The sequence below is a fragment of the Carettochelys insculpta genome, chromosome 2 (genome assembly GCF_033958435.1).
Source record: "Carettochelys insculpta isolate YL-2023 chromosome 2, ASM3395843v1, whole genome shotgun sequence".
NCBI classification, from domain to species: domain Eukaryota; kingdom Metazoa; phylum Chordata; order Testudines; family Carettochelyidae; genus Carettochelys; species Carettochelys insculpta.
In genome coordinates this window covers 4,580,402-4,604,894 of record NC_134138.1, presented here as the reverse complement: position 1 = coordinate 4,604,894, position 24,493 = coordinate 4,580,402, and the positions used below count along the sequence as shown (strand labels likewise).

Here is a 24,493-nt window from a genome sequence, read left to right as displayed (position 1 = left end):
TTCAGCCACAAGTGCGTGCTGTCATTTGTCCAGGACAAGTGGGAGGGTGGGACGCTGGGGTGCTCCATGGTGTGGGCGTTGGGGCAGGAGTGTGGGGGAGGAAGGGGCGGGCAGTAGGGGGCCTGGGCAGCGTTCACCCCGCGGCCTGGTCGTCGAAGTGGGCCCGCAGGGCCTCCCGGACCCGGGTCCCCTCGGGGTCCACCTGCCGACTGGGGGCAGCAGGTGGCTGGACGTGTGCCCTGGCGGCCTCCGCAGCGCAGCCCTGCAGAAAGGTCTCCCCCTTGCTCTCGACCAAATTGTGCAGGGCGCAGCAGGCACCCACAATCTGGGGGATGTTGTTGGGGCCCGCATCCAGGCGGGTCAGGAGACATCTCCAGCGTCCCTTCAGGCGGCCAAATGAGCGCTCCACCACCTGGCGCACACGGTTCAGGCGCTCGTTGAAGCGCTCCTGGCTAGCGGAGAGATGGCCCGTGTAGGGGTGCATGAGCCACGGCCGGACGGGGTAGGCCGCATCTGCGATGATGCAGAAGGGCATGGTGGTGTCCCCCAGAGGGATCTCCCACTGGGGGATGTAGGTCCCCGCCTCCAGCCGGCGGCACAGGCCCGAATTCCGGAAAACCCGGGCGTCGTGGGTGCTGCCAGGCCAGCCCACGTAAATGTCCTGGAAACGTCCCCGGCTGTCCACCAAGGCCTTGAGGACGACAGAATGGTAGCCCTTGCGATTGAGATATCGTCCGCCACTGTGATGCGGGGCGCGGATGGGGATGTGAGTCCCATCCAGAGCCCCGAAGCAGCTGGGGAAGCCCAGGGTGGCAAAGGCGGCGATGGTGGCATGTGGGTCCCCCAGCCTCACGAGCCTGTGCAGGAGCATGGCGTTGATGGCACGCACAACCTGCAGAGAAAGCACATGGGACGGCACCAATGAGGGGTGAGCAGCGTGTACGTGGCCCTGCCCTGCCCTGCCCTGGCCCCCCTGCCGTGGCCTGCCCTGCTCTGGCCCCCCTGCCCTGCTCTGGCCCCCCTGTCCTGCCCCCCCTGCCCTGCTCTGGCCCCCCTGCCCTGGCCTGCCCTGCCCTGCCCCCCTGCTCTGGCCTCCCCCCGTGGGTTCGCTTACCTCCATGACGACAGCCCCGACGGTGGCCTTTCCGACACCAAACTGCTGTCCCACGGATCGGTAGCTGTCCGGAGTGGCCAGCTTCCAGACCGCGATGCCGACCCATTTCTGCACCGTAAGGGCATGCCGCATAGCAGTGTCCTGGTGCCTGAGTGCGGGGGTGAGCCACTGGCACAGCTCCAGGAATGTCTGCCGGGTCATCCTGAAGTTCCTGAGCTAGGGGTCGTCGTCCCACTCCCCAAGCAGCAGCCACTCCCACCAGTTGGTGCTGGTGGGGTAGCTCCACAGCCGCTGGCGTGTGAGGCGGAGGATGGAGCGGGGTGCTGCAGGGGTAGGGGTTGAGCCCTGCTGCCCTGGGGGCATCTCCTCCCCTGGGGCAAGGAGGTGCTCAGCTGCCTCCCGCATGGCATGGGTCAGGGCAAGCCCTGCTCCTGCTGGGAGGGCTGGGTGGACCTCTAGCTGCTGCTGCTGCTGCTGGGGGTCCATGACTGCGGCGCCCGGGGTCTGTGTGCCTATGGCTCCTCAGACCGCGTGCTGTGCAGGCTGAGTGTGTGTGGGAGGGGCCCTTTAAGGGAGCAGCTAGCTGTTGCCCCGGAAGCGCTAGTCCGCAGGTTGACCCTGTCTGCAGCTGTGCCTGGTATCCGTATTTCGATGTGTGCTACTTGGGCGTGTAGACGTACCCTCGCTGCGCCTATTTCGATGTTGGGCTGAGCAACGTCGAAGTTGAACATCGACGTTGCCGGCCCTGGAGGACGTGTAGACGCTATTCATCGAAATAGGCTACTTCGATGTAGGCTTCACGTGTAGACGTAGCCTCAGTGTAGGAAAGAAACTTTTAATGAAAGAGGCAGAGAACTCACATGGCAATAGCTTGGGAAAATCCCACACCCAGAGTTCATAACCAACCCTCAAGTAACTGTCCCAGCTCAGATGGATTGAGCAGTGTCCTTTGCCTCTCAGGCTCACCAGTCCAGTACTGTAAAGATCCAATCCACACACCCAAACTTTCTCTGCACCCCACCTCAAATGCCCCACTTAAGCTCTGTCCAGTCCGTGCAGGCCCTGACACATCACCCTGATGCACCCCTCATTGAGCCTGAGGCAAGGCCAGACAACCTCTCATTGGTCCCATGTCCTGCTTGCCCCCCCACTGGCCGTTTGTCCCCTCTATTGTGGCTGGAGGCAAAACCAGCTCTCCATGGCTTGAGCCGCCAGTTCTTCTGCTCAGCTCGTAGCAGTTTCAGCTTTGGGCCTAACTACAGCACCTACCAAGAAGGAGTCTCACAAAGGCTACATCTACGCTAGCCCCTTCTTTCCAAAAGGGGCATGGTAATAAGCAAGGTCAGAACATGCTAATGAGGCACTACCATGAATATGAGGCACCTAATTAGCATAACGGCAGCCACAGCAGGCTGCCTATGCAGTGCAGATGGGGGCCTTCGCAAAGCCCCTTATTCCTATTTGGTTTTAGGGGCTTTTGAAGACTAGGGGGCTGTGGCCACACTTGGCCAAAATTTTGAAATGGCCGTGCTAATGGCCAAATCGAAGAATACCAATGAGGTGCTGAAATGAATATTCAGCACCTCATTAGCATACTGCCGCCCGCGGCACTTCAAAAGTGCCCCATTTTGCTTGCGTGTGGGTTGGCTACATGGGGGTCCTTTCCCAAAGGACCCTGCACACTTCAAAATTCCCTTGTTCCTATCCACTGATAAGGGGATTTCCAAGTCTGCAAGGGCCTTTCAAAAAGGATCCCCATGGAACCAAGCCACAAAGTGCCCTGTCCAGCAGCATGCTAATGAGGCACTGAATATTCATTTCAGCACCTCATTCCTGTTTTTCCATTCAGTTATTAGCATAGCCATTCCAAAATACAGCTTCAGTCCAGGAGATGAAAATCCTGTCTACAAATTCCATGCCTTCTACAGCACCCCTTTGCAACAGCTTATATTACCCCCAGAACAACCATCCACCACATGCTTACTACAAAAATCCAAGAACTTCTTCTATCTTTTTCCATGAAGAAAAGTTACTGAAAACTGATTACAACAAACCCCCACTCCTCCTGCAACCCCAGCTCAAAAACACCTGCAACCACATTTCCAAAGGTTTCCTCAAAAAGAAGAACAAAAAAAAAACAGGACCCACATTGACCAAACACTTTCACTTCCAAAAAAAAGGTCTATATCCTCCACCCCCGATGAAAGGATCCCTGCGCAACCCAGGAGTGGTGCTTTAAAATTGATGCTTTTTGCCACTTGTGTGACAGGTCTAAATGGGATGCTTTTCAAAAAAGGCTGCCTATTTTGAAGTTCCTTTATTCCCATTAGCTCATGAAAATAAGGGGACTTTGAGCTAGGTGGGGTCTTTTCAAAAAGGAGCCCTGTCTGGATGCCCTGCGTGGCGGCAAGAAGCGTCAATTTCGAAGCGCTGCTGCCGCCTGCATGCTAATGAAGCTCTGAATATGCATTTCCGCGCTTGATTAGTAAACTTCAAAATGGCCATTTGGGTGGCCATTTCGAAGTTTTGGGCACGTGTAGACACAGCCAACGTAGCTTGTTAGATGCTCGTTGTTCAGACAGAGCTGCTTTTGAAAAAAAACCCACGTAGTTTCAAGTTCCCTTGGTCTCATGTACTCATGAGATTTCTAAGTGTACCTATTGGATGCCGGGGGAGTGGGCAGGCTACAGCTACAAGGCCCCTCTCACGATGAGAGGGGACCCATTAAAAACAGCCCGGTTCCAAGTAAATACGGGGGACAACGAAAGAAAACCAGGAGCGGGAGTGAGGATCAAAGGTTTAAAATGACGGAGCCAGAGGGGGACACCGAGCAGAGGACCCCAGACAGCGCCCACCGTTCCTCAAAGGCGTCCAGGGAGTTGGTGGACGCCGCCCAGAGGAACTCTGCTCGGATTCGTGAGCGGAGGGAGGAACGGAAGTAGGCCCCACAGTCGCAGGTCACCCCCCCTGCCAGCCTCCTCTCCCTGGTTTTGTAAATGGCCATTTTGGCCGTGGCCAGGAGGAGGCTGACGAGGAGGTCCCGTGACTTTGTGGGGCCACGGATAGGGTGTGAGAGGATGAGAAGGTGTGGGGAGAAGTGCAGCCAGAACCTCAAGAGGAGGTTCTGGAGGAGCCGGAAGAGGGGCTGCAGCCTGGCGCACTCGATGTAGATGTGCGCCAGGTTCTCCCTCGTGCCGCAAAAGGTACAGGTGTCCGGGATGGGGGTGAACCGCGCCAGGTACACGCCCGTGCTCACCGCTCCGTGGAGGATTCTCCAGCTGATGTCCCCGGCGGGCCGCGGGACCAAGGTGGAGTAGAGGCCGGCCCACCGGGGCTCCCCACCCTCCGATGACGGCAAGAGGTCCCGCCATTTGTGATCGGGGCGGGACACGAGGGTGGGGAAGTGGAGCGTGTGAAGCACGAGCGCGTACAGAAGGTGTCGAGGCGTGGTTCGGAAGGGGACCGGCTGGAAAGTGTGCAGCCGGCTGAGGTGATGTGGGGGAGGGGGCGGGCAGGATCGCAAAGCCGGGGGCCCACGAAGAGGTCCGGAGGGCTAGGAGTGGGAGGGGGGCGGGGTGCACCCTCTCGCAGGACCCGGCCGAGGTAACTGTGAGCGGTGGAGGGCAGGGCAGCCTTCACCTCCTGGAGTACGAGACGGGAGGAGCGTAGGTCGGAGAGCCCCACGCGCCGGGCGAGCGCCGGGGCCTCCATCCAGTCCCCCCGCTCGTAGTCCAGGAGGTCTCCGACCCTGGTGATTCCACCTAGGACCAGCCTCCAGCGCACCGTGCGAGACTCCGCCGCCTGCACACGAAGGTGGGGGTTGTGTAGCAGGGGCTCCGCGAGGAGGTCTTCTCCCACGGTGGCCCCTAAGGACCTGGAGGCTGCGAGCAGCCGCCAAGTGCGGAGGAGGTCCTGGTAGAAGGCCGGCAGCTCCGAGAGGCCTCGCGGACGGTCTCTGCAGGATAAATAGAGGAGCTGCCGGTCGTATCGGAGCCCTCGGTAACGGCGGAGGAAAGCGTGCGCCAGCGTGCTCCACGCCGGACTATCTGCACTGTTGGTGTTGAGAAGCCTCTGCAGGGCCCGGAGGCGGAAGACATGGACCTGAGTGCGCGTGCAGGTCAGGCCCTGTCTCCCCTCCTCTGGGGGAAGATGGAGTACCCCTGCAGGGACCCAGTGCAGTCCTGGCCAGAAGAACTCCAGGATTAACCTCTGGAGCTGGTCCAGGAACCCGGGGGGTGGGACCAAGGTGCTGAGGCGGTGCCAGAGCATGGACAGGACAAGTTGGTTCAGCACCAGCGCTCTCCCTCGGAGGGAGAGACACTGGAGTAGCCCTGTCCACCTCCGCAACCGCTCAGCGACCCTGCTCTCTAGGCCTTGCCAGTTTTCCGGCGGAGAGGGATGCGTGGCGGAGAGAAAGACGCCTAGATAGAGCAGCGGACCCGCGCTCCACCGGATGGCCTGAAGCGCGGGTGGGAGGCGGCTCATCTGCCAGCCGGTCCCGACCACCACGTCAGAGCTCTTGACCCAGTTGACCCGGGTGGAGGAGGCTGCCGAGTAGATAGCTTGGTAGGCCTCCAGACGCGCCAGGTCTCCCGGGTCCTGGACCACGAGGAGCACGTCGTCGGCATACGCCGACAAGACTAGCCGCAGCCCTGCCTCTGGAAGCGCCAATCCCGTAAACCTTCGCCGAAGGAGGCAGAGGAAGGGCTCGATGGCCAGAGCGTACAGCTGTCCTGAGAGCGGGCAGCCTTGTCGTACTCCCCGTCCGAAGCTGACCGGAGCGGTCAGGGTCCAGTTGAGCTTGACCATGCACTCCGAGGCAGCGTACAGCACCCGGAGAAACCCGACGAAGCAGGGTCCGAAGCCGAAGGCCTGCAGGGTGCCTAGGAGATACCCGTGGTCCACCCTGTCGAACGCCTTCTCCTGGTCCAGGGACAGGAGGGCGAACGACAGGCCGTCCCTACACCCAAGCTCTAAGAGATCCCGGACCAGGGACAAATTCTGCAAGATGGTGCGGCCCGGGACGGTGTAGGTCTGGTCGGGGTGGACCACGTCCTGCAGCACGGACCCCAAGCGACGGGAGATGGCTTTGGCAATGATCTTGTAGTCCGTGCTGAGGAGCGAGATGGGACGCCAGTTCTTGAGGTCGCGGGGGTCCCCCTTCTTCGGTAGCAGGCTGAGGACTGCATGCCTGCAGGAAAGGGGGAGCACCCCGCTTTGCAGGGCCTCGGCCCAGACGCCGAGCAGGTCTGGGCCGAGGACGTCCCAAAACACGCGGTAAAACTCCACGGTCAGCCCGTCCATGCCCGGGGATTTATTGGTGGGCATGAGACGGAGGGCTTCCGAGAGCTCGGCCAGAGTGAGAGGAAGCTCCAGCCGGTCCCGGTCGCCCGTGCTGACCGACGGGAGTTGGTCCCAGAGCACCCTGCGGGCGTCGGCGTCGGTCGGATCCGGGAAGAAAAGGGCGGCGTAGAAGGCGCGAGCCCTCGCGCGCATCTCCACCGGATCCGTAAGAGGGGTGCCATCCTCCGCCAGGAGGCAGGGGATATGTTTTTGGGCGCCCCTCTTTTTCTCCAGGGCGTAGAAGAAGCGGGAGCCGCGGTCCATCTCCCGCAGGAGTTGGATTCGCGACTTCACCAAGGCACCCTGTGCCCAATGGGCATCGAGGGTCCTGTGCTCGTCCCGCTTCTCCTGGTATGTGCCGCAGAGGGATGGATCTCCGGGGCTGGCGGCTAGACGCCTCTCCAGCTCAAGGACCTCCCGTTCCAGCTGCCCTATCAACGCATCCCGCCGCCGGCTGGCCCCCCGGGTATAGTCGCGGCAGAAAAGCCGCGCGCGCACCTTTCCCAGGTCCCACCACCGCCGTGCCGAGGGAAAGGCGTGCCGCTGCTCGCGCCAGGTCAGCCAGTACTCCCGGAAGGATGCCACGAAGCCCACGTCCTCCAGCAGGCTGTTGTTAAAATGCCAGTAGGCCGACCCCCGCTTCCCCGGCGAGAGGGAAGCCTTCACGGCCACCAGATGGTGGTCCGAGAAGGGGGCCGGCCGTACGCTGGAGGCGTGGGCCTGGGAGAGATGGTGCCGCGAGATGTAAATGCGGTCCAACCGGGAGTGTACAGATTTATGGCCCACCACCCGGACGTAGGTGAAGCCGGCGTCCTCGTCCGGGTGGTGGCTGCGCCAGACGTCCACCAGGGAGCGACGGTTAATGAGCTCCCTGAGGACGTCCGCAGCGGCCTGGCACTTCTCGGTCCCCGTGCGGTCCCGCTCCTCGAGGGTGCAGTTGAAATCCCCGCCGAGGACCAGGCACTCGCGAGGATCGATGGTGTCGAGGAAGGCTGCCGCCTGCCGGAAGAAAGGGGTTCTCTCCGGAACGAGTGTCGGGGCATAGATGTTGACAAGGTGAAGAGGCAGCCCCTCCACCCGCACCCGGAGATACAGCAGGCGGCCCGGCACGACCTCGACGCTCCCCAGCACCTCGGGCTGCAGGTCTGGGGAGAACAGGGTCGCTACCCCGGCCCGCCGGGCCGAGAGATGACTAAAGTGGACCCCGTCTCCCCACTCCAGCCGCCACTTGGCTTCGGCGGCCGGAGTAGTGTGGGTCTCCTGTAGAAAGGTGACCGAGTACCCGCCCTCTCGGAGGAAGGAGAGCACTCGGCACCTGCGGAGACCCGACCCGCAGCCCCTGACGTTTAGTGTGGCAAAGATGAACGGCGCCATTTGGAGGGCTGGGGAGGATCCTCGCCAGAGGGAGCGCCGGCGGTTCCCGTGGGGCCACGCAGCAAGCCGTGAGCCACGCCAAAGGTGACAAGGGCGTCGCGGATGCCACGGGCCCGTTGGTAGACCGCGGCGTCCCTCTTCCCGGTCCCCTTGCCCTCCCTCAGAAGGGCCCTCGCGGACTCCAGGACAAAATGAAAATCTCCCCAGCGCTGGAGGGCGAGAGTAACCTTGTTCTTGGAGCCGCGAACGTCCTCCAAGAACTGGCGCATCTCACCCGCCAGCGCGTGGGGTGCCGAGGTCTCGGGGTCTTGAGAACCCGTCGGCCTCGCGTTCTCTTGGGCCCCCTGGCCAGAGAAGAGGTTGGGGGAGGGACTGGGGCCTAAGTTTGGGAGGGATGAGGGCGGCGGAGGGAGAGCAGCCCCGGAAGTGCTGGGAGAGGGCAGTGCAAGAGGGGCCTCCTGAGGGGTTACGTCCTCGGGGGCAGGTATGAGTGAGCAGGGGTAAAAGGGAGGGGGAGGTATGGGGGCAGGGGAGGTAGAGATCAGTGGGGGAAGAGAGGGGTCATGCGGGGGAGGGAAAGGAAGGAGTGGGGGGGAGGAGGAAGGGGAGGGTTAAGAGTGGGGGGGATTGCGGGTTCTGGAGCGGGGCATTGGCTGGGAAGGGGTATGGCGGGGGTGGCAAGCAGTGAGGCCAAGGTGGGAGCAAGGGCGGAAATATGGGCCAAGGAGGTCTCCAGGAGGGGGGCTTCCTGAGGCAATGGCAGGGTAGAGGTTGAGGTGCCGGCACTCTCAGCGGGAGGCGCCGGCAGGTCGGGGGAGAGGGTATCGGGGTTTTCAGTTGCAGGGACGAAGGGGGGGTGCAAGGGGAGCCCTAATTCCCCTAGGGCGTGTGGGGGCTGGCCGACCTCCGCCGGGGGGTCGTCCCTAGTTGGGGGACGGGTTGCCCCTTGGGACAGCTCAGGGCAGAAGGAGGTGGCAAGTGAGGGATCGCTGGTGGGAGGGGTGAGGGAAAGTGGGAGGGGTGGGAGAGAGTCCAAAGGCGGCCCACAGGCCTCTAATAGCAGGCCTTCCATGTCCAGGGCCACCGGCGTGAGGCCCAGGGCCTCGACCTCCTGTGAGAGGAGGGCGAGGTTGGGAGCCACCTCCTCCGGGCGCTCCATTACAGCCGCCTGGGTAGCGGCTGGAGGGGTGTCGGAGGAGGGCGCGGGCACAGGGAGGGCCGTCTCGGCCTCTTTTGGCTCTGGCTCCAGGGCCGAGGGGGTGTTAATTTCCTCGGCCGCCGCGGCGGCAACCTCCATCACCCCTGGCAGATGGTTGGTAGCCGGGGGTTCGGCGGGTGGAGCGGGGCTGGCGGATCTCTTGGGTGCCTTGCGTGGCACCTCCACCCCGTCCTCCGGCGGGGTGGGGTGCCGGACGCGCGCACCCCCTTTTTTCCTTTTCCCCCCCACCAATACCCAGTCCTCCGAGGAGGCGGGCTGGGCAGTAGAGGAGGAGGGGCCAGGGGATAGAGCCGACAAGGAGGGAGGGAGGGAGGAGGGGGGTGGGGCGGCGAGGGAGAGGGGCGGCCCGCCCTGGGGTGGTCCCTCTTTTGGTCCTGCCGCCGGGCCTGCCTCCCTCTCCTCCACGGGCCCGGCTTTTGTGCCCGCTCGGGCGCCGGCGCCCGCTTCTTCTCTCCCGGCACCATGCTGCCGGGCGCCCTCCGACGCCCGAGCAGCGATGGATCCGTCCGGGCCTAAAAGAGGAGGGGCGGTCCCAGGGCCTGTCGCGGTCGGGGCGCCGCCGGTCTCGTGGCTGACGCCCCCCGGGTCGGAGGAGGTCCCGGGCTCCTCTCCTTCGTGCCGGGCCAGGGGGCAATCCCTCCGGACATGCCCCGCCGCCCGGCACCCGAAGCACCGGGCCTCCCCCAGGGTGTAGAAGACCCGGTACTGGGCCCCTTGATAGGGCACCAGTATAGTCCCCTCCTGGGCCACCCCGCCCTGTGCTGCCACCGGCGGCAGTTGGACTCGGGCCTGCCGGCGGAATGAGAGCACGTGCCGGAGGGCGGGGTCTTTGCAGCCTAGGGGGAGGGGACTCAGGACCGTCAAAGGCCGGCCCAGGGCGGTGAGGAAAGGCAGAAGGGCGGCGTTGGGAAGGAAGGGCGGGACGGACGAGAACACCACCCACACACCCAGGTCTTCCAGCGGCTCCAGGGGCACGTGCACGCCTCCAACCGCCAGGCCCCTCTCCACCGCCTCCTGGGCGGCAGCCTCCGAAGCCAGGAAGAAGACGATCTTCCCGAACATCCGGGAGGCCGCCACCACGGCCGCGGACCCCACCACCCGTGCCAACGCCCGCACGTAGGTCTCCACATGGGGCGAGGCAGCCACCAGGAGGCAGCGGACCCCGTGCCTCCTGGTGAGCGCGGGGAAGGGGCCGCGACCGTCGGGGATGGTAGTCCTGGCGGAGGCGGAAGGAGCAGGGTGTAGGGCGGCGGCCGCCACCTGGGCATACGACCTGGGGGCCGAGATGTCGGGGCCCCCAGGGGTGGTGGAGGGAGCAGGGGGAGGGGGAGAAGGGGAGGCTGCGGCGAATGCTTTTGCAGCCGGGGGGAGAGTCCCCGCCACGGGGGGTTTAGCCTTCCGGGCGGGGCTCTTGCCCTTTCTTTTCCCCTGGCCCTTCCTGCCCTTTTGGGGGGGTGGGTTCGGGGCCAGGTTGCTGGAGGACGCCGCGGCGGAGGTGGTGGGAGCCCCGGAGCCTGCGCCCGCGCCCTCAGCCGACATGGCGGCAGAGTCTTGGGCGGCCCTGGGTGAGTGGGCCGCTGTTTCGGGGGTGGGAGGGGTGACAGTGGAAGACGAGGGGAGGAGGGGGTCACCGGATGACCCTCCGGCGGGTGTGGGGGTCATGGTGGCGGGTTTATAAGATGGGGGAAGTTTGTTGGGCGTGGGGCCTTTAAGAGAGAGCGGGGGAGGGGAGGAGAGTGGAGGGGAAGGAAGGGTGGAGGCGTGGCTGCCCCTCCCCCACCGGCCGGGCTGAGGACCCAGTCAGGTGGGGGAAGGGCAGAGCGAGGGCAGTGAGGTCAGGGGAAGGTGAGACCTAAGACGGCCGCTGCTCCCAGCACAAGATGGTAAGATGGCTCCTTTTCTGCACTGGGATGTGGGGAATTGAAGTTTGTGCGTGTGGGGGGGGGCTCAGGCGCTTGGGTGAAGTGAAAAATAAAGGGGGGTGGGAGGGGGCGTGGGCACAGCCAACCTGGTGGAAATGGGGGGGTGGGGGTGCCCACGTGCGCCTGAGGGGGGGGGGGGGCCCACAGCAGCTGCTGCAGAGCCTTTAACAAACCAGGGGGAGAAGGAAGGGGCAGCTGGTTAGAAGGGGGCCCAGGTGGAGGAGGGGCCCCCAGCGGCAGCTGGGTGGGGGTGGGGGGGCAGTAAGGGGGGGTGGCTGCAGGGGTGGGGCAGGGGCACACCCTAACACCCCACCCCTGGCTATGCAGCCACCCCTCTGGAGCCCCGGTGGAAAAGAAGGGCTCTGCCCAAACTCACCCCTCCCAGGCCACTCCACAGGAGGAGGCCTGTGGAGGGGGCCCAACCGCCGCTTTCAGAAGCCCCTTACCTTTCCTGGGGGGGGAGGATGCAGCAGCTGCTGGATGAGGAGGTGGGCTGCTCAAGTGGGGGGCAGCAGCAGTTCCCCTGCCTTTGGTTGTGTGGGGAATGGGGAGCAGGGGAACGCAGCGCTGCTGAAGGCTGGGAGGACTGAGTCTCCCAGAGGTCATCTGCTTGAGTATGCAAAAGATGTGCATGTGTCATACCTTTTCAGGCAAAGCCTAATGGGTAGCAAGTTAGCCATGAGATTTGGTCTATTGTAAACATCTAGTTGTAAAATCACAATTTAAGCTGACACTTAAAGCGGGAGTTGTGAGATGTCACCAATGCTCTGGGTTGTTGTGGGGGACAGGGCAGCCACCGTAGCTGTTAAAGACGTTGATTACACAGGGCTCCCTGGTTTAAAGCGTTTGGAGGGAACAAGGGAGGAGTACTGGTTGAGCTAGTTTGCTGAGTGCCATGGCCTTGCCTATGCTCTGGCCACATAGCTGTAAACCTGGCTTGATAAACTCTTCCTAGCTACGTATACATTGAAGTAGTAGCACCAACTTTGAAATAGCGCCCGTCACGTCTACATGCATGGGGAACTATTTTGAAGTTAACTTTGATGTTAAATGGTGAGACGTTGAAGTTGCTAATCTCATGAGGAGGAAGGAATAGTGTTTTACTTCTATGTTCTATGTCAAAGTAGGGACTATGTAGACGATCTGTGTCCCATAACATAGAAATTGCTGGGTCTTTCATGGTGGCCATTAACTGGGGGGTTGAGAGATGCTCTTTTTCCAGCCCCTGCGGGGCTCTATGGTCACTGTGGGCAGCAGCCCTTAGCCCAGGGCTTCTGGCTGCTTCTGCGGCAGCTGGGGATTTATACTGCAGGCACAGGGTCTGCAACCAGTTGTCAGGTCTGTGTATCTTGTGTTGTTTAGTGCAACTGTGTCTGGGAGGGGCACTTTAAGGGAGCGGCTGGCTGTTGAGTCCACCCTGTGACCCTGTCTGCAGCTGTGCCTGGCATCCCTATTTCGATGTGTGGTACTTTGACGTGTAGACGTTCCCTCGCTGCGCCTATTTCGATGTTGGGCTGAGCAACGTCGAAGTTGAACATCGACGTTGCCGGCCCTGGAGGACGTTTAGAGGGGGTGTTTGTCACTGGGGGCGGTGGAGAGCGCAGGGCCGGGGGGGGTGTTTGTGACTAGGGGGCGGTGGAGAGCGCAGGGCCGGGGGGGGTGTTTGTGACTGGGGGGCGGTGAGGAGCTCGGGGCCGGGGGGGGGTGTTTGTGACTGGGGGGCGGTGGGGAACGCGGGGCCGGGGGGGGGGGCGTTTGCGGCTGGGGGGCAGTGGGGAGCGCAGGGCGGGGAGGTGTTTGTGACTGGGGGGCGGGGGGGAGCGCAGGGCCGGGGGGGTGTTTGTGACTAGGGGGTGGTGGGGAGCGCAGGGCCGGGGGGTGGTGTTTGCGGCTGGGGGGCGGTGGGGAGCGCGGGGCCGGGGGGGGGGGGGCGTTTGCGGCTGTCTGCAGCTGTGCCTGGCATCCCTATTTCGATGTGTGGTACTTTGACGTGTAGACGTTCCCTCGCTGCGCCTATTTCGATGTTGGGCTGAGCAACGTCGAAGTTGAACATCGACGTTGCCGGCCCTGGAGGACATGTAGAGGGGGTGTTTGTCACTGGGGGCGGTGGAGAGCGCAGGGCCGGGGGGGGGTGTTTGTGACTGGGGGGCGGTGGGGAGCGCAGGGCCGGGGGGGGTGTTTGTGACTGGGGGGCGGTCGGGGGCGCAGGGCCAGGGGGGGTGTTTGTTACTAGGGGGCGGTGGAGAGCGCAGGGCCGGGGGGGTGTTTGTGACTTGGGGGCGGTCGGGGGCGCAGGGACAGGGGGGGTGTTTGTCACTAGGGGGCGGTGGAGAGCGCAGGGCCGGGGGGGGTGTTTGTGACTGGGGGGCGGTGGGGAGTGCGGGGCCGGGGGGGGTGTTTGTGACTAGGGGGCGGTGGGGAGCGCGGGGCCGGGGGGGGGTGTTTGTGACTGGGGGGCGGTGAGGAGCGCGGGGCCGGGGGGGGGGGTGTTTGTGACTGGGGAGCGGTGGGGAGCGCGGGGCCGGGGGGGGTGTTTGTGACTGGGGGGCGGTGAGGAGCGCGGGGCTGGGGGGGGGTGTTTGTGACTGGGGGGCGGTGGGGAGCGCAGGGCCGGGGGTTGTTTGTGTCTAGGGGGCGGTGGGGAGCGCGGAGCCGGGGGGGTGTTTGTGACTGGGGGGCGGTGGGGAGCGCGGGGCCGGGGGGGTGTTTGTGTCTAGGGGGCGGTGGGGAGCGCAGGGCTGGGGGGTGTTTGTCACTAGGGGGCGGTGGGGAGTGTGGGGCCCCAGGCTGTTTGGGTCCAGGGATCGCGTCGGGTGCAGGGGCCGGGCCACCAGGCCACACTAACGCCCCTCTCCCTCCCTCGCAGAGGTCCCCCTGGCAGCAGTGCCCCAGCCCACCACAATGTTCCACGGGATCCCTGCTGCGCCTGGCCCAGGAGGTGAGTCCCGCTGGCCCTGCCGCCGTGGGGAGCAAGGGGCCCCACAGCACCACCCCATGGCCTGGGCTGAGACACAGACTGGCCCGGTCGACACCTGACAGAGCCCTGCATGCTGGCCATGAGCAGGGCTGTGACCCAGGCCCACCCCGCCCCTGGCCAGAGACCCAGTGACACCGTGGGCTCCAGCTCCCCTCAGGGGACTGCCCGCCCTCAAAGTCCCCAGGGGTCAGGCTAGCGGGGCTGGGGGCAGCAGAGTGGTGGGACACTGGGCTCATGGGAGGGTGGGTATCACGGCCACAGAGGCAGGTTACAAAGCAATGGCTCAGTCTGCATCAACAGGGGTTAGGATAGCACAGCAGTTCCCAAATTGGGTTGGGACCTCATTTTAATGAGTTTCCCTGGGTTGGCTTAGACTTGCTGAGATCGAGGCCAGACAAAGGGCTTCAGCCCTGTGCAGTGGGGCTCAGATTCCAGGCCCCTCCTGGGGCTGCAGCCTGGGTCCTCAGCCTCTCCTTTCTTCGGGCAATGGGGCTGGTCTTTTGTTCCCCTTACTCGCACCCCTGGTGGCAGGGCCTGGGTTTTGGCTGAGGCATGTGTCTGTGCATTACTTTTTCTTGGCAGAAGTGGATTGTACAGCAATGAAGTTTGAGACCCCCTGAGATAAAGAACAGCTTTCCCACACTGAGGGCAGTTAAGCTGTGGAGCAGGTGCCCCAGGGAGGTTGTGGATCCCCATCAGTGGAAGTTGTTAAGAACAGGCTGGACAGATGCCTGGAAGGGATGGGCTCTGTTTACTTGGCCCTGCTCCAGTGCAGGGGCTGGACTCAACTTCTCAAGGACCCTTCCAGCTCAGACTCTGATTCTCCCTTGTGAACTGTGCTGGGTTCTCTGGCCTGGAGCAAGGGGCGGTGATCAGCAGGAGGGGCGGGATGGAAGAGCGGAGCAGGCTGTAGAGGTCCTGGGTGCTAGCAGTATCCCTGTAGCTAGTAGGCTAAGGAGCTGTGGACGTGGTCCTTCCTAACACCGGGTTACCAGGAAGGTTTTGCATTGTGGGCGTCACTGGTAGGCCCCTAGCTATAAGTGCTAGGTCTGTTCATGGATTTCCTCTTTTTCAGCCCCAGGGAATAAGCCAGAACTGTACGAGGCGAGTAACGCTGGTCACGTTCCCCTCCTCGTCCTGTCTCTGGCACAGGAGGCAGAATGACCTTCCAGCGTACGTCGGGTTTGGCTCTGCAAACGGTTTCACAGCCCTCAGTGCTGGAGCATTCAGGGGACCCCAGCTCTTGAGGTGATTCCCAGCTCCTTACCTCCATCTCAGTGTGGGTTTCTCTGGTCCCTGTCTCCTCCACCCTGTGGTGAGGATGCAGGAGGTCCGTATCTGTCAGCTCCGTCCCCACCTGCTTCCAGCCTGTCCATTTGTGCAGCTGACCACACACTGTGTGGGTACCTGACAGGCTGTGTATCTGCTCTCCTTGCAGGAGGTGAAGCTGTATAAAAATGCACGGGAGCGAGAAAAGTGAGTCCATCCCCAGCCGAATGGGTTCCCATGTGGTACACAGTTCTGTGGGGCTTGGGAGTGCTGGGACTTCAAGCTGTTGTCTGCAGTGAGGTCCTTGCTCGGGAGATGCTGGGGCTGATGGTGCAGGGAGCTCTGCGTTCTGATGCTCTGTCCCCGCGCCAAGCTAGGAAGGACCCAAGAGCCCTTCTGCTCCGCCTCTGCCATTGGCCAGGGCAGCCTGCGGCTGAGAAAGATGCAATAGGCGGAAGGGTCTTCTCCACAAAAAGGGAGTGCTCCTGCTGGGCTGTGGAACATGAGAGCCCCTGTGCTGTTCCCAAGGACGCGGGCGCGTGTATAGCGGTGGGGGTCACAGGCTATGCGCCTTCACGGGCTTCTGCGCTTGGGTTTCAGGTACGATAACATGGCTGAGCTGTTTGCGGTGGTGAAGACGATGCAGGCTCTGGAGAAAGCCTATATCAAGGACTGTGTCTCTCCCAACGAGTGAGTCCCCAGCTGGGTTTTGTTTCCAGCCTGGTCTCTCCCAGGGGAGCCAAGCGGATGCAGCAGCAGGAGCATCTCCTGCAGGATGCGTCGTTACCGAGTGGAGCAGAGTGACCTCCCCTCCCCAGGGCACTGCGGACACACTGGGGAGGGGGCTCAGAGAAGCATCAAAACAGCCCCTTAGTCCCCCCTCAGGCCCTGCCCACTTCCCCTGGGGGCCAGGCAACATTGCTCCATGCAGAGGGTCTCCAGTCAGAGACCCTGGGGAGCCTCCTCTGCCGTGGGGGCTGTTACAGTGTTCTCCTTTCCCCTGGGGACCTGCTTGTACATCTTCGACCTCCGTGTTCCCCTCCTGCTTGGCATGAGCCACTCCAGCTGTTCTTACTCCATGCACTGCCCCAGGTACACCGCAGCCTGCTCCCGGCTCCTGGTCCAGTACAAAGCTGCCTTCAAACAGGTACAGGGATCCGAAATTGGCTCCATCGATGAATTTTGCCGCAAGTTCCGGATGAGTTCAGCCTCCAGCAGTACAGCTTTTGGGGACTCTGGGACAGGAATCTCGGAGGGCTCCCAGAACAGTGGGGGCGGGGGGGGGCTGTGTTGCTGCTGAGTTCTACATGTAGGCCGCATCGACACTAGTCCCCTCCTTTTGGGGCGAGTTGGGAATATGCTAATGAGGCACCACTGTGAATATGCAGTGCCTCATTAGCATAATAGTGGCCCCACACAATTGGAAAGCACAGCTTTTGAATTGTGCGCTGCCTCTTTAGACGGGGGCTTTTTGAAAGGACACTCCTCCGCCCCCAGACTTTGAAAAACCCTTCTTCCTAAAACCAAATAGGAAGAAGGGGCTTTCGAAGTCCGGGGGGTCCTTTCGAAAGCCCCTGTCTACATGGGCGGTGCGCGATTTGAAAGCAACACTTTCAAATCACATGCAGCCACCATTATGCTAATGAGGCTGTGAGGGGGTTCGGGGTCTCCATCCTCTGCACCCCATCCGCAGGCAGGAGAACAGCAGGTTTATTAGGCAACAGGGCACAGCGTCGTACAGAGGAGTCAGTGCAGCCGGCAGAGACAGCCAGTCCAAGCCATGCTGGGGAGAGGAGGCCCCGAGGGGCCCCCGGAGCCGGGGTCTTGCCCCCTCCTTTGTCTCTCTCTCTCCCAGCCCCGACTAACTGTTTCCAACACCCAGTTCCAGTTCAAACCCCTCAGGCTCCACCTCCTCCTTTGTCTGCAGCCCAGGGGTGTCACCTGGTCGCCAGGTTACCCTCAGCAGGAGCCCCACGTGTACACACAGGTATCTCCCACTACATCACAGAGGCACTGCATATTCATGGCAGCGCCTCCTTAGCATCTTCCCAACTCGCTCATTACCACGTCCCTTCTGAAAGGAAGGGGCTTGTGTAGACATAGCCCTACTGTGCCTGACTGACTTAGATGCTGGGGGGAGAGACTGCATAGATTTGTTTATTCCAAGCCTGGAGGAACCAGTGTGGTCACCCAGGCTGTTCCCCTGTGTCCCTCTGGCCAGAGCCCTGCCCCCAGCTCACTCCCAGAGCAGACCTGTCCCATGAGAAATACAGCCCGCCTAGATTTAAAAACTGTCGGTGCTGGAGAACCGACCAAAGGTGAATTACACTCTCGCGGTCACCTGGCTTAGAGAGGGGGCCCCTGGGCTTGGGGGGATGAGTGTGCGCACGCGCGCGCGCACACACACACTCTCTCTCTCTCCCTCCCTCCCCTGGACCAAAGGCACTTCCACCTTCGTATAAATCTCGTGTACTTCCACGTCACACCTGCACCAGTATTCAAGGTCACCACATCTCACCCCCAAGCTGTAGGCCCCGTCCCAGTGAATGGGGCCCTCCTGGCAGTGCCTCTGTGTCACAGGGGGGCCTAGCCTGTAGACCGTGGCGCTGGGGGAGGGGAGCCACAAGGGAGGGCACCACCTGTACCATGAGGCCACGCCTGCTGTGCCCCCACTCGGGGCTGGGGGAGTGCAGGGGCACTTACCTTTCAGGCTGTTGGCCAGCAGGAGGCGGTGGTGCTGCCCAAAAGCCTCAGAGAAGCCACAGACCTGCAGCCGCAGCGTGGTCAGGACCGGGCAGGCTCGAACCAGGCAGGCCAGGGCCTCGCAGCTCTTGTCCCCTAGGGGGTTCAGGCTGAGGTCCAGCTCTTCCAGGCTCTGGAACAACAGGGGCGGAGGAGTCACCCCAACCTGCTGGGCTCTGCCCTGTGCCACCAGACAGCCGGGGCTGCACCCCCGCTGGGAGGACCACAGCGGCAGCCTCAGCCCCAGAGAAGGGACAGAGCAGCAGAGCCCCCCCCATGCTACAGGGACCCTCACAACCAGCCCCTCCCCAGAAGGACCTAGGAGCAGGCACCTTGGCACCAGCATGGCCACAGCTTACTCCTCCCTGATCCGGGGAGCCCCTGGTGTCCATCAGGGCAGCCCTGGCAGGAGCTCATCAGGGCCCTTTACACCAGCAGTGCCAGAGCCGTAGCCCAGAGCGCCAGGATGGGCAGCTTGGGGGTCCCCGAACCTGCTTGTGTCTCTGGGGTTCAGGCGGGAGGCCGGGGCCCCTCCCACCTGCCGTTGAGGGGAAGGGAGGTGCTGGACACACCCACAAGCCAACCTGGAAGACCGCTTGGGAGGGCAGCCCTGCTGCCAGCGCGCGGAGCCGCTCAGCACCGAGCTGGTTGGCCGACAGGTCGAGGAGGGCCAGGCTGGGCATGGTGCCCAGCGTAGCCAGCAGCTCGGCAGCCAGGCCATCGTCCAGCCCCGTCCCAGCCAGCCGCAGCTGGCGGATGGAGCTGTGCAGCTTGAGGGCACGCAGGAGTGGGGTGAGGTGGGGTTGGTGCAAGGAGAGGCCACAGGTGCTGAACGAGGGGCCCGACTCCTGCAGCTCCATCATCTTCAGCAGAAGCCGGTGCTCGCCTGCAACAGGAGTCCATGAGGGAAGACCAGTCGCTGTGGGGCACCCAGACTGACGAGCTCCCAGCCAGCTGCTGCCTGGCCGGGGCTAGAGCCAAGCAGCCAGGGAGAGGGTGGGGGGCAGCCGTGACCGAGGACACCCTCCCCCCGCCCAGCACCACGTGGGGGGCAGCCGCGACCGGGGGCTCCTGACATTGCGCACCGTTCAGCGGATGCTGGACAGGTCTTCCCCTGGCATGTAGCACGGCCCTGGGGGTGCCAATCTGTCCACCCGAAGCCACATTCCACCTCTGTCCCCTTCCGTAGCTGGGCCAGTGACCCGGAGACTGAGGGACTTGCCCGAGGTCACACACGCAGACGGTGGCACAGCTGTGCCCAAGCCCCCTGGACCAGCCTTCCCACTGGAGCCCCTCCTGCCTGTCCCCCCCACGGGCCGGCTGGCACTCTCCCCAGCCGGCTGACCGCCCTGAGGCGCTACAAAACCCAGCAAGACCCTGTACATCCAACGGTTCCCACACGCAGGCAGGCAGCAGGGTCCGTGGCATCCCCTTACCCACGGCCAGGCTGCAACAGGCCTTGCGATACCGGTCGGCGAGCGGGGGCAGGTCCCAGGACTGCACCTCTGCCAACACCTGCAAGGCAGACGAGAGCCCTATGGGTAGGAAGGAAGGCCGGCTGGCTGGGCAGCACTGGCAGGCTCAAACACAAGGGGAAGGGCATCGCCAGTGAGGGGTGAAGCCAGACCTCCGAGCTCCCAGTCATCTGGGCCCTGCCGGTTGGTGCAGAGTCCACAGTGATGGGCCCCACCACGACCCTTCAGCGGCCTACAGGGGGACCTGGTGGGCCCAGCCCTGGAAGCGCCAATCCTGGCTCGGGTGCCCCTCACCTCCTCGTTGCTTTGCAGGACGTCCACGATGAGATCCTGGGGAGCCAGCAGTGCCCCTTCCTTCTTGAGGGTGAGCTGGGGCACCAGGCCACAGGCCTGGTAGTGGCGCTGGGCCGCCTGCTCTGCCAGCCACGCCACCGGGCATCTCTCGAGGCCACTGCAAGGGAAGGGAAGGGAAGGGCTGAGCCAGAGCGCCCCACCAGAACCAGGCCCCCAGCCCACCCTCCCAGGGTGGGGCAGGAACAGGGCAGCCCCCCCAGTGGCAGAGGGGAATGGCCCTGTTACCCCAAGTCCCTGACCCCCTGGCGCTGCCTGGGAGCTGGACCCCTCCGAGGGTGCTGCTAATGTTGCCCCAGACCCGGCTGGGGGGGCAGGACTCCCGGGCTCTGGGCCACGCTGGGAGGAAGGATGCGAGGCGGCTCTCACCTGTGAGGCACGGGGATGAGGAAGACGTTGTCTTGGACCCGGACCCGCACTCGGATGGGGGGTGGCCGAGTCGGGGCTGCAGCCAGCAGTGGGGCCTGGGAACAGGGGAGGGGAGTCAAGACCCAAGAGACAGCCCAGGGGACTCCCTTGCTGTTGTGCACCCCCAGCACCTCACCTGTGGGGCCTCTCCACTGCCGTCTACGGGCCTCAGACCAGCGGCTGGCTCCGGAGCCACCAGGGCCTGGCCCCCGCGGGACCGACCCAGCGACGTCCTGTCCACTATCTGGGTGAGGCGGCTTTGCCGGGCCCTCCTCTTCTGGGGCAGAGCAGCTGGGAAGGGGGCTGCGCCGTCGCTCTCAGACCCACTGGTGCCCCCTGAGTCCGAGCCCGACTCCCCCGGGCGCCGGTGGCTCCTCTTGTGGGGCTCCCGGCTCGCCCCCAGGTCGTCCTCCAGCCAGTCATCCCCCACGTACTCCTCGGCTGGGATCAGGGACGGCCTGGCAGAGGCCTCGGCCGGCACCTGCTCAGGGACCTGGCAGGACTGGGCACTGCCCACGCCACGGATGGATGCTTCGTACTTGGCCTGCCCGGTGCCAGAGGGGGGCAGCCCAGGCTCTGCCCGCCCGAGGAACCCCGGCACCCGGCTCTCCTCCCCCGGCGCCCTCAGGCTCAGGAGCCGCTGCCTCTTCTTGATGGGCCGGAGCGGGGTCATGCACTCGTCCAGCTTGGCCCAGCACTCTGGCCCCTGCCCGCCACGCTGGGTCAGGATCCTGCAGGGCGCAGTCGCCTTCGTGGAGGGGCCCCCACTCTGGGGCTGGGGGGCCACAGCTGAGTGGGGGGGTGTCAGCGGCTCAGAGAGCTCCGCATCAAACAGCTGGCTCTGCGGCACATCCTGTGGGGGCTGAGCCACCTCTGCTGCTGGGCGGGAGACAGAGAACCCCGTGAGTTGGGCCCAGCCCCCAAGAGATGCCCCCCCACAGCACCACTCCCACCCGGCCTCACCTCGCCCCACCACCGCCTCCTTGAGCAGCTGCTCCATGGCTCAGCAGCGCTGGCGCGTCTCCTGGTCCAGGTCCCGGCCGTACATCCTCACCCACTCCCGGAGGGTGCCCAGAGGGCTCAGGCCCTGCGGCGGATAAGATGGAGGGGCTGAGCCTCAGGGCCGCCCCCAGAAACCCCACAGCTGTGCAGGGGTGCCGAGCCCAGCGCCCGCCCACAGGCCGCTGCTCCCCCACCTTGGCGTTCCTCAGCACCGCCGACGCGCCCCTCTGGAGCAGCAGCTCGGCCATGTCGAAGTGGCCGCAGTTGAGAGCGTCGTGCAGGGGGGTGATCCCCTCGCAGCCTGGGCCCCCGGGGTCATCGATGGAGGCACCACGCTCCAGCAGCAGCCGCACGATCTCTGGGCACAGGAGCCGGCAGTTACTGCTGGGTGGCAGCACCAGGGCCCCCTCCAGCCGGCCCCCATCACCCGTTCCAGCCCCTGCCGTCATCCGCCCCCCACACCGACACCCTCCCACCCTCCTCACCACTCACCCAGGTGCCCGTGGTTACAGGCCTCGTGCAGCGGGGTCCAGCCACAGTAATCCCGCGGGTTCAGGGGGTGGCCCTGCCCCCAGGAGGAAAGAGACATGAACAGGCATGAGGGTTACGTGGGGGCCAGGTGCCCTGCTGGGCTTCATGCCAACTCCCGCAGGATCTCCCCCTCCAGCTGCCCTCCCTGCAGGCCAGGCCGGGAAGCTGCCCCAGTGCCCAGCGCCTACCTGGCTCACTCCCACGCGCCCTGCAGGCAGGACACACTTGCTGAACGCGTCCCCTGCTGGGGGCTGTGAGGGCCAGAGCAGAGGGACGCCGCGACCCCAGCCAGCCGCCCAGCTGCCCCCACGGGCCGACGGAAGGTACCCCAGGGCGCCCTGCCCGGGAACGAGGAGCGGCTCCCACCTGCTCCAGGAAGAAATGGACCCGGCGCAGGTTCCCATCGATGCAGGCGCGGTGCAGCGGGGTCTCACCCCGGTCCTTGCGCCGGTTCCACTGCAGGGCACAGGGAGGGCGGAGGCGGGGTCAGCACTGCCCGGGGGCCCCAGATCAGAGCCACCCCCTCGGCCCCCCGCCCCGCGCAGCGCCCTGGGATCCGGCCTCGCCAGGGCAGGAGCTGGAGCGACGGCCCCACGGGGCGAGGACGCTGCGCCCAGGCCCAGCCTCACCTTGGCGATGCTGCGGCGGCCAGGCACGCTCTTGCTGTAGCCGTCCAGGTCATCTTCCTCCCCGTCTGGAACGCACAGGCCTGAGTGAGGCACCCGGCTCCAATACAGCCCCCACCCTGCCAAAGGGGGGCCCGCGCCAGGCAGACGCGCAGGGCTACAGCCTCACCCGGCCGGGACTCGGCTCCGGCTCCCTCCCCGTCCCCCCCAGCCGGCCCACTCACCGCTCTCAGACAGCTCCAGGTCGCTCTCCTCCAGGGGCTCGCTGCTGTCCTCCTCCTCCTCCTCCTCCTCCTCCCCCCGGCTGTCCCTGGCGCTGCTCCAGCCCTGCGAGCAGCACAGGCCCTGAAGCCTGGCCAGCGTGTCGGGGGCCTCAGGGCGCCCCCACTTCTGCTGCAGGGGGTGAAGGTGCTGTAGGATTTGCCGCTGGGGGGGTGAAAGGATGGGCTGATCACCCTGCCCAGCCGCAGATGGGGTTGGGCGCTCCCAGGGCTGCTAGCCCAGGCCTTGTCAGCTGGGGGCGCTGGCCTTTAAGGCAGTCCCCAGGCCCCGCCCCAGGCCTGAAGGGGCCCTGCAGGGAGCAAGGCCAGGGCACTGACCATTGGAGCAGCTCCCAGGTCCCCCAGCCCCTGCCTAGCCCAGAAGGAGCAGCTCCCAGCACTGACCACTGGAGCAGCTGCCAGGCCCCCCAGCCTGGCCCAGCAGACAGGCTACGAGTGAGGGGAGGACGCTGGCTAGGCACTCTCGAGTCCAGCCCCAGCACCGCAGCTGCCCTGGGCGCCTTTCAGCTCCGAGCCCCGGCACCCCACGCCCTTCCCCTGCCTTTCTGCTGTGCTGGCGCAGGAGGAGCCGGGTGCAGCCTGGAATCCTGGGCGGAGTGAGGAGCTGGGCTCCCCGGCAGGTGAGCAGCACGGTCCCTCCCGGGCATGTGCCAACAAGGAGCAGAGCCTGGAAGCGGGAGGGGGCCAGAAACCAGCACTTTCGGCCACAGGCCCTAGCAGGGAGGTGTTGTGCGTAGGGCGGGGGGCTGGGAGGACTCCTGGGTGCCAGTCTCAGTTATCGCAGGCTCGGGGGACCCCGGGAGGGGCACTGCCAGCTGCCCAGCCTGAAGGGGGTGCTGCAGGCGAGCACTGGCATCCCCATTGGGCAGCAGCTTTGGGCCCGTCCCCTCACCTGCAGCCTGGGCTCCCCAGCCTGCTCCGCGCACCGGAGCGCGCTCTGAAAGCAGGGCTCCAGGGCCTCGTAGCCTTCGCCAGCCTCCTCCCTGGCCAGGGCGATGTTCAGCCAGGTCTTCCCCTCCTGGGGCACACAGACAATGGGATTAGCTTCCCCCCACCAGTCCAGCTCCACTGGCAGGGAGCCCACCCAGGGGCACGGGGTAAGTGACAAACAGCAAGTCCTTTGCCATCCTGACTCTTACGCCTGCCCCACCCTCCTTCCCTGCTCCCGAGCTGTGGGACCCAGCCAGGCCCTGCTTGCTAGCTGAGCTCCCCTCCCGCAACTCCCCAGAGCACGGCCAAGCCCAGCACGGGGTCCCCAGGCCCTGCAGGGTGAGACCGGCGGGCAGAAGGCAGAGCCCAGGCCGCCCCCTCACCTCCAGTGGGTTTCCTCGCCGCAGCGCCAGCTCCGTCTGGTAGTGCTGGACCGCCCGGCCGGGCTCCCTCAGGTCCGCAAAGGTGGTAGCCAGAGAGACATGGATCACACCCAGCTCCTGCTCAGGCTTCTGCAGGGACTCGGCGTAGCGCAGCTGCCAGAGACACCGTCCACAGCATGCTGTGCCCGGGGTGGCCGCCCGCCCCCGCAGGGCTCGCCCAGCCCCATCCCTGCTGCCTGCAGGAATCTGAGCGGGTGCCCCTGCCCTCGGGCCAGAGCTTGGCAGCACTTCGGCGGCTAGGAGGAAGCGGAACCAGCCCCTTACCATGCACGGAGCCCAGCCTCGAGGCAGCCTGGTCCTCCCCCAGCCCACAGGCCGAGAGCAGGGGCAGCCCTCACCCACCTGCCTCTGGTAGAACTCCACCGCCCGGCGATAGTCCCCATGCTTGGAGAACAGGTCCCCCAGCTGCTCACACAGGCCCAGGGCTGTCTGCAAGTCGCCGGGCACTGCCTCCTCCAGAGCCTCCTGCAGATGGCTGACCTTCAT

General features: G+C 64.4%; 1 pseudogene; it reads right to left on the bottom strand.

Annotated features, from left to right (window-relative positions):
• Positions 1-314: 314 nt before the first annotated feature.
• On the bottom strand, positions 315-24,493 carry LOC142009494 (tonsoku-like protein; annotated as a pseudogene).